Source organism: Miscanthus floridulus, chromosome 5, assembly GCF_019320115.1.
Source record: "Miscanthus floridulus cultivar M001 chromosome 5, ASM1932011v1, whole genome shotgun sequence".
Lineage (NCBI taxonomy): Eukaryota > Viridiplantae > Streptophyta > Magnoliopsida > Poales > Poaceae > Miscanthus > Miscanthus floridulus.
The window spans coordinates 118,265,314-118,272,996 of NC_089584.1; positions in this window are offsets into that span (position 1 = coordinate 118,265,314).

Sequence of the window (7,683 nt, forward strand, 5' to 3'; positions counted from 1 at the left end):
TTTCTGCCGTGAGGCTTTTACTAAATGACTAATATAGACACTCATATAGATCAAATAAAATGCACTCCCTCGAGGGTTGTCAATATTATACTCGACAGATACATGTGCTCGCTCAGGAGCTCTAGATGATACATATCACATGGCCCTTTGTCGCGTGGGGCCTCCACATGGTTGGACTCCTCCAGGCACGGATGCTACACCCACTTTTTGTCGTGGTGGAAAAATCCACAAAGTTGATTGAAGTGAAGGCAATCATCATGATCATTATGGAATTGTCGGTGTTTTCGGACCACCGATGAGTAAATTTGTATTTGCGCGTCTGGCTCGGATGGTGTGCTCGGAAGACACAAGGGTTTATACTGGTTTGGGCGGAATGTCCCTACATTCAGATTGCTGCTGCTCGTGTTACCGGCACTAGGTTTGCAGTATGGATTACAAATAGGCAAGAGAGGGAAAGGATCCCAAGTCTCTGGTGAAAGGAATGAACAGGTGCTGAGAGCTCGATCGCTGCTCAACCGTGTGCTTGTGTCATGCTCTTGTGTTTTTATCTCATGGTTCGGTTTTGTGCGGATCTCGATCCCCCTTTTCATGAGGTGCCCTGCTTCCCCTTTTATAGGCGAAGGGAGAGCACGGGTTACAACGGAGGAAAAGGAGAAGAACCAGAGAGAGAAGAAGGCTTCCATGATCACCGGGTCCTTCTTTCTCTTCATGCTGGTCCCGCTGACCCTATAGATGTCAACAGGGATGGCTCCACGTTGTGGCCCTGTTTGTCACAGACACCATGCGCATGCGTCGTCTATCGATCATGGCGTTCCATTCCGTCCTAGTGAACGTCGTGGCGAACTGACACGTCTATCAGCGTTCGTACGAGGGTTAGACAGAACAACACCGGTACGTCCGACGCTGTTCTTGATGTGAATCCTCAGGTATGGCCCGTCATGGCCTCAGGTTACATCGAGTCATGCCCGTCTCTTCACTGGTGTCAGAGTTTTAACCTAGACCCATACGCCTAGACCTGGAGTGGTTGGCGGTGATATGGGTCCCCGTCGGGCGAGACGGAGCCCGCGACCCTTGGGGGTCGGACGCAACGGAGCACGCACCCAAGGGTCAGGCGAGATGGAGCCCATGGCTCGGGGTCGGGCAAGATAGAGCTCATAGCCTTAGGCGAGACCCCCACAGCCTCGGGGTCAGGCAAGACGGAAACTACGTCCTTGGGGTTGGGTGAGATGGAGCCCGTGGCCTCGGGGTCAGGGGAGATGGAGCCTGCAGCCTTGGGTGAGACCCCCATGGCCTCAGGATCAGGCAAGACAGAGCCCGTGACCCTTGGGGGTCGGATGAGACTAAGCAGCACCCAAGGGTCAGGCGAGACGGAGCCCGCGGCCTTGGGTGAGACCCCCACGGCCTCGGGGTCGGACGAGACAGAAACTACGTCCTTGGGGTCGGGCGAGATGGAGCCTGTACCCAAGGGGTCGGGCGAGACATGTTAATACATCTTGCTCTGTCCAGGGGAGTCAGCGTGGGTGCTAACTCCCTTGCTTTGGGTGTCCCTAATATCAATACCCAACAGTAGCCCCCGAGCCTACGGAGGAGTAGAATACTCCTTTGGAGGTTTTTTCGGACGGGAGGACTCTGAGGGCCATGGCCTTCTTTTTGTAGCCCGCGGCGTGTCTCGATAGGACGGCGGTTCCCTTTCATCATGATCGGACCCCTCGGGGGTATAGCCGTGAGATTTGGTGGGTCGAAAAAGGTCTTTCCTAATTTCGACCCCTATGGGGGTCTATCATTCTACGACCGTTCATTTGGTTTCCTTACGAGTCCAACTTTCCTCGAGCTCTCGCCCATAGTAGGGGTCTGGTTGAGGGTTGGCTCGTCTTTGTGATTGTCTTCCCTCAAGCATTTTTTTCGATAAAAACGGAGGGGCTGAGCCGTGCTATGATTTTCCTCTATGGACGAATCATGGTGCTCGGTGAGCTATTAATGGGCTAGTCCGAGTGGGACCCCGGCATCCCATTCGTGGGGGTCTAGCTTGGGTCAGCTGGTGACCGACTTCAAATTCTTAGCGGTCAATCCATATAGTTCTCGGGTCCGTTCGACCGGTCCCGAGGGCTCTCTGCCTTTCTTCGAGGAAAAACCATGGATCGTATCCGGCCGAGACTCAAACATGGGCCGAGATGCCCATGGTGCTTGTGCGCCCAAGTACTGACCGCTAGCGGGCCCATCCCTTTCCACCCCTCACTCTAAAGGTGCCTGGAGCGGCTGTCGAACCCATCAGTGGGCCAACCTTTGAACTCCTAGGCCTAGACGGGTCGTAGGAGCTTTTTTAGCTCTGTACCCCTCTTACCTATGATGGGTAGTGGCCCGTTCAGGGAGGCAAAATGTTCGGCGTGTTTTCTAAGGGGACGACCATAGGTTGCGTGTGCACGCCCTATGATAAGACGTGGTGACAGGTCATGGCAGGCAAGAAGATCTAGGTGAGCGATTGGTTTCCTCGCACCTATCGCCCCTATAAAACCAAATGGTTAGCCCTCCGTGTTTCATACGCATGCCTGCATCTTTACCTCCATAGCCTTGCTGCCACCACCAATGCTTAGGTTTCCTGCCTCCGCATCTCCACCACCATTGAGCTCACATCCATCTGCCCCCACCTCCAATGGATCCATGGTGCCATTCTGACATCACCTTCCAGCGCATGGAGGGCCTCGTCCATCATATTCTTCTCCACGCATGAACCATGGCCAAGGAGTGGTTGTTGTCCGGCAATGAGGATTTGCCATCACCGCCTGATGGCTACATGGTGTCATTCGCCCACTTCCATGAGCGTGGGCTCATGACCCTCGCCCACAAATTCCTCCTAGGGCTACTGCACTTCTACAAGATTGAGCTACAGCATCTCAATCCCAACAGGATCCAGCACATGGCGGCGTTCGTCGCGCTGTGCGAAGGATTCCTAGGGATCAACCCCCACTTCGACTTGTGGAGGTATTTCTCCGCCATCAACCTCTAGAAGAAGGGGGAGAAGGGCGGTAGGCAGGAGCTGTACATGCCGATGGGGTGCGCCGGCATCCAACTTTGGAACAATTGGGTCAGCGAGTACCCATCCATGCGGCTCTCGATGTCCAATAAGAGGTGTCACTCACAGTGATTCTACCTCAAGAATGACGCAGCCGCCCCTCTGTCAGAGTTCACCGGGTGCCTGATTGAAGGGCCCTAGAGCAGTGGAGGAAGTGGGGCATCCCGGAGAAGGACAAGAAGAAGATCCAAGACCACATCGCCACCATCCACATCTTGAAGAAGAATGGCCTAAAAGGGTCAGGCATCATTGGGGCTTACCACATGAGGAGGGTGGTGCCGTTGATGATGCGCGTGCTCCCGCTATACACGATGGCACCCGAGGCGTCGTTCGACAGAACGACGCTCGCTGAGGGAACACTTCCCAACTCTGAGATCATGCAACACATCAAGGAGGTGATGGATCCTTTATGGGATGACATGGGTGCTACCCTCAACTTAGTTTACCTAGTGCCAAGGCATCCTCCGATGCGGCCGGAGCCAGGCTACATTGTCTTCGTAAGTTTCCCTTTCTCTTGCCTTCTCTTCAATTGATTTTCTGACCCCGTGAGACTAACTTTGAGAGGGGCAGGACCAACAGAGGGACCTCATCCTCATGGATCACCTAGCACCGCTGCCAAGTGATTTGACCATGAGGGTGGCGAATCATGCTGAGGGCGAGCGGCTGAGGAAGGCAAAGGAGGCCAAGAAGAAGAAGCAGCAGAAGCTGTGGGCATGGGAATAAGGGGAGGACACTGACAATGATGATGACAATGACAATGGTGATGATGATGAGGTGATGTAGGAAGAAGAAACAGTTGCTGACGATATCGAGTGGGACAACCTGGAGAACGAGGAGGCGCTGACAGGCATCGGTTCATCCTTACACGGTTATGAAGTCCACGGGCTGGAGGAGATGGAAACGGCGGTGGCTCCCCTTTCGTAGGACCTAGCGGACATGATAGAAGGCATAGTTCTCCCCCGGAGGGGCTAGTTAGTTAAATAGGTCGGATGATCATTTTTGTAATAAGAGGACAAGTTCCATCCCTTTTGTTTCATTTGAACAAGTCTATTCTTTCGTTTTGGTTGAACAAATTTGTTCTTTCTCTCCTTTTTATGTGTAAAAGGGGGTAAAGTGCTCTGACCCTTCCTATTGTTAAGATTGTAGAGCTCAAGGTCTGGGCAAGAAACTTTGATTACGCTGGTAAGCAAGAGTGCCATAGCCACTGGGGTGTAGGTTTCTTGTAGTCTGACCAGCCTTACTCAGTTGTTTGTTTCTATAATCCTTGCCTCTAGGTTTTTAACGTGAGAAAGGGGTCGGGCACGGTGACTATTTCAGAAAGGGTGTATATATACCCTTATCAGCCCTCAAGTGAGACCCGACCCTTTGCTGTTGCCGAGGTCGGGTGTCACTAAAGATCGAGAAGACGATAGCGAAACTGGTAGGAGAAAGCGTTTTTTGTTTTAGAAACGTTATTCTTAGTTTTCGTTTGTACCCCCTCCCTAGGATCCAAGCCATCATCCTACGACCGCGCATTCGGTTTCCTTGCGAGTCTAGCTTTCCTCGAGCCCCATGCGTAGTGGGGGTCCAGTCAAGGGTTAGCTTGTCTTTGTGATCGTCACCCCATCCGCGGTTTCCACAACTGAAGGGGCTAAGCTAACATCACTTGCCTCGATGGCTCGAGTGTCACGCTCAGTGAGCTCGCTAACAGGCATGTCCAAGTGGAATCTAGGTCCATCATTCGTAATGGGGTCGGCATAGCCCTCATGTGGCATTCCACTGCTCCTTAACCCGCCTCTCGGTAGATGCCCGAGTCATTCCGGAGACCGACTCAGGTGTCCCACTGGCCTCCCCTTGAGGTGTGGCTTGAGGTTAGGATCGAACGAGAAGGTCGAGATAACCCTGTTCACTTCTGAGTGGGTCGAGCAAGGGCCACTGGGGCTCATCTATGTTTCTCCCCTAGCTCTGTGTTGACACAAGGTGGCCTCGAGCCCTTCACGGGCCAGCCTTCGAACCCCGGTCGGTCGCCATTTTTGTGATCATCACCCCATCCACAATTTCCATAATCGGAGGGGTTGAGCTAATGTCACTTGCCTCGATGGCTCGAGTGTCATGCTCGGTGAGCTCGCTAACGGACATGTCCAAGTAGAATTCAGGCCCGTCGTTCGTAATGGGGTCGGCATAGTCCTCATGTGGCATTCCACTCCTCCTTAACCTGCCTCTCGGCAGATGCTCGAGTCATTCCAGAGACCGACTTAGGTGGCTCGCTGGCCTCTCCTCGATGGAGATTCTATGAGCATGGCTCGAGGTTAGGATCGAACAAGAAGGTCAAGATGACCCTGTCTGCTTCTGAGTGGGTTGGGCAAAGGCCGTTGGGGCTCATCTGCATTTCCCCTGGCTCTGTTCGATGCGAGGCGGCCTCGAGCCCTTCATGGTTCGACCTTCGAACCCCGGTCGGTCGCCGCTCATGTTGAATGAGACGACTACAGCTTCATGACGCGACATGAAGCGTTGTGATGTAATAATTGCATATGCGATGCTTGGATGTATGAGAATGGATGAATGAATGCTTATGCACTGGAAAGGTAAAGTGGGGGTTGGTAAAGTTAGCTTGATGGCTCGAGTAACGGGTTCAGAGAGCTCTTATCAGATATGTCCATGTAGAATCTGGATCTGTCGTTCATGACGGGGTCGGCATAACCCGCATGGGGCATCCTACTACTCCTTACCCGTCTCTCGGCAGCGGTCCAAGCCGTTCGATCGACTTGGGTGACCTGCTGGCATAGGACTTACCTCGATGGCTTGACTGATGGGTTCGGGAAGCTATTATCGGATATGTCCGAGTGGAATTCAGATCCATTGTTCGTGATGGGGTCGACATAACCCGCATGGGGCATCCTATTGCTTCTTACCCATCTCTCGACTATGGCCCGAGCCGTCCGATCGACTTAGGAGACCCACTGGCACATGACTTACCTATGGAGATAGAGGATGAGATCATCCCAAGAAATTAGTTAGGAAGATAAGCCAGGCGGCGAACTCATAATAAGTAGACAAGCTCTTAAATTTTATCATGGCCAAACAGATTTTTAGCCCTTCTCCCCTTTTCGTATAAAAAGGTTAATGCGTTCTGACCCTTTCCGTCATTAAGGCTATAAAGCTTAGGGTGCGGGTGAACAAACTTTGATCACACTGGTAAGCAAAAGCGCTGTAGCCACTGGGGCATAGGTTTCTTGCAATATGACCAGGTTTACTCAGCGTTTGTTTTTGCGACCCTTGATTCTAGATCTTAACGTGAGAGAGGGTCGAACACAGAGAATGTCTGTCAGGTGGATATACTCTTAAATGCATACCGACTCTTTCCGTAGTTAAGGCTAAAAAGCTTGGGGTGCAGAAAAAACTCTGATCACGCTGGTGAGCAAAAACACCATAGCCGCTGGGGCGTAGGTTTCTTGCAGCCCGACCAGTTTTACTTAGTGTTTGTTTTTGCGACCTTCGCTTTTAGGTCTTAACATGAGAAAGAGTCGGGCATAGAGAATGTCTACTAGATAGATATGCTCTTATCTGCCCTCGAGTGAGGCCCGACCCCTTGCCATTACTAGGGTCGAATGTCACTAAAGATAGAGGAGTTGATAGCAAAACTGATAAGAGAAAGCGTGCGTAAATTAAGGGTAAAAGTGACATAGCTATTCAATGTTCTAGGCGTGGGCGAAGACTTCACTGTCGATGGTCCTGAGCTTGTAGGTGCCTGGTTAGAGCACCTCCATGACGACATACGGTCCCTCCCACAGTGAAGAGAGTTTGTGGTGGTTCTTGTTGTTCTGGGCGAGGCGAAGCACCAGGTCCCCGATGTTGAAGGCCTGACCCTACACTCGACGACTGTGGTACCGGCGCAACGCTTGCTGGTACTTGGCTGAGTGGAGGAGGATAACATCATGTGCTTCATCTAGCTGGTCCATGGCATTCTTGAGGGAGGCCTTGGCTCCCTGTTCATCGTATGCCCTGACCCTCGGTGCTCCATAATTGAGGTCGGTGGGGAGGATAGCCTCAAAACCGTAGACCATAAAGAATGGCGTTTAGCCGGTGGCCTGGCTTGGGGTCATCCTCAGGCTCCAGAGCACCATGGGAACCACTTCATGAGGATGTAGTCCTTGTATAGGTGCTCAATGGGGAAAGCATGGTTCGAGCATGGCCCTTCGAGTAGCTTCTCAAAGTGGTTTGGGGTACCCTTGGCGGGCTTCTGACCCCCTTGCGGTCGGCGGTGGCCACGAGCGAGCCCTCATGCCGCTGCTTGTTCTTCTTCTTGCTGGGATGGTTGGAGGCACCTTTGCTGGTGTCCTTGTCTTGCTTAGCCTTGCCTTTGAGGTGGTCAAAAATTGCCCCAACCGTCTCCTCACCCGAGGCGTGGTTGGTGGCGATGTCGAGGAGCTCTTTGGTGGTTTGCGGGCCCTTATATCCAAACTTGTGAACCAGGGGCTCGCAAGTGGTCCTAGATAGGAAAGCTCCTATGATGTCGGTGTCGGCAACGTTGGGCAGCTCATTGCACTGCCAGGAGAAGCGCTGGATATACCTATGAAGAGTCTCCTTGGACCTCTGTTGGTAGTTTTTGAGATCCCATGGGTTCCCAGGATGAG